Source organism: Triticum urartu, chromosome 6A, assembly GCF_056163025.1.
Source record: "Triticum urartu cultivar PI428250 chromosome 6A, HENAU_Tu73, whole genome shotgun sequence".
Lineage (NCBI taxonomy): Eukaryota > Viridiplantae > Streptophyta > Magnoliopsida > Poales > Poaceae > Triticum > Triticum urartu.
Window position 1 is genome coordinate 98,693,196 of NC_141878.1, and position 2,345 is coordinate 98,695,540.

Here is a 2,345-nt window from a genome sequence, read left to right on the forward strand (position 1 = left end):
TCAATCAAGCAGGACATAGGGTATTACCTCCATCGAGAGAGCCCGAACCTGGGTAAACATCGTGTCCCCTGCCTCCTGTTACCATCCGCCTTAGATGTACAGTTCGGGACCCCCTACCCGAGATCCGCCAGTTTTGACACCGACACCAACCAAGAGGCGCAGAACTACAGTCAGCTCGTCATCAGGCAGGGCCACCGGGCTCAGGCGAATCTAGTCTTCTTCATCTCCAAGATTCCACAAAGGGCGCGTGCGCGCCGGGAGTGGAGCAACGCACAGCGTCAAGAATTCCCTCAGGAGCATGACCCCGTCACCTTGGCCGCCTTCGCATTGCCCAGCTTTAAATCGATCTTCATTTGCTCCAACACCGATGACGCCCGCTCGTTGGTGAGCTCTACACAAGACCACCCCTTGTCCGACTGGGGCGTCTCTGTCGGCAGTTCCAAGCGTGGATGGTGCTACCTCTTGAGCATTCCATTGGTTTTCCCTTGAATAGGAAAGCGTGATACAGCAAAGTAGCGTAAGTATTTCCCTCAGTTTTTGAGAACCAAGGTATAAATCAAGTAGGAGGCTACGCGCGAGTCCCTCGCACCTACACAAAACAAATAAATCCTCGCAACCAATGCGATAAGGGGCTGTCAATCCCTACACGGTCACTTACGAGATTGAGATCTGATAGATATGATAAGATAATATTTTTGGTATTTTTTTGATAAACATGGAAAGTAAAATAAAAGGCAATGAAAATAACGAAGTGTTGGAAGATTAATATGATGGAAGATAGTCCCCGGGGCCATAGGTTTCACTAGTGGCTTCTCTCTAGAGTATAAGTATTTTACGGTGGGTGAACAAATTACTGTTGAGCAATTGACAGAATTGAGCAAAGTTATCAGAATATCTAGGTATGATCATGTATATAGGCATCACGTCTGAGACAAGTAGACCGACTCCTGCGTGCATCTACTACTATTACTCCACACATCGACCACTATCCAGCATGCATCTAGAGTATTAAGTTTAAGAGAACAGAGTAACACTTTAAGCAAGATGACATGATGTAGAGGGATACATTCATGCAATATGATAAAACCCCATCTTGTTATCCTCGATGGAAACAATACAATACGTGCCTTGCTGCCCCTACTGTCACAGGGAAAGGACACCGCAAGATTGAACCCAAAGCTAAGCACTTCACCCATTGCAAGAAAGATCAATCTAGTAGGCCAAACCAAATTGATAATTCGAAGAGACTTGCAAAGATAACCAATCATACATAAAAGAATTCAAAGAAGATTCAAATATTGTTCATAGATACACTTGATCATAAACCCACAATTCATCGGTCTCAACAAACACACTGCAAAAGAATATTACATCGAATAGATCTCCACAAGAGAGGCGGAGAACTTTGTATTGAGATCCAAAAAGACAGAAGAAGACATCTAGCTAATAACTATGGACCCGAAGGTCTGAGGTAAACTACTCACACTTCATCGGGCTATGGTGTTGATATAGAAGCCCTCAATGATCGATGCCCCCTGCGGCGGATCTCCGGAACAGGCCCCAAGATGGGATCTCGTGGATACAGAAAGTTACGGCAGTGGAATTAGGGTTTTGACTCTGTATCTGATCATTTGGGGGTACGTAGGTATATATAGGAGGAAGAAGTACGTCCGTGGAGCAACAGGGGGCCCATGAGGGTGGAGGGCGCGCCTGGGGGGGGGGGGGTGTAGGCACGCCCCCTACTTCGTGGCTTCCCTGTTGGTTTCTTGACGTAGGGTCCAAGTCTCCTGGATCATATTCGTTCTGAAAATCACGCTCCTGAAGGTTTCATTCCGTTTGGACTTCATTTGATATTCTTTTTCTGTGAAACTCTGAAATAGGCAAAAAACAGCAATTCTGGGCTAGGCCTCCGGTTAATAGGTTAGTCCCAAAAATAATATAAAAGTGGATAATAAAGCCCAATAATGTCCAAAAGAGAAGATAATATAGCATGGAGCAATCAAAAATTATAGATACGTTGGAGACGTATCAAGCATCCCCAAGCTTAATTCCTTCTCGTCCTCGAGTAGGTAAATGATAAAAAACAGAATTTTTGATATGGAATGTTACTAGGCATAATTTCAATGTAATTCTTCTTAATTGTGGCATGAATATTCAGATCTGAAAGATTCATGATAAAAGTTTAATATTAACATAGAAATAATAATACTTCAAGCATACTAGCTAAGCAATTATGTTTTCTCAAAATAACATGGCCAAAGAAAGTGCATCCCTACAAAATCATATAGTTTAGTCATGCTCCATTTTCATCACACAAGAATGCTCTCATCATGCACAACCCCGAT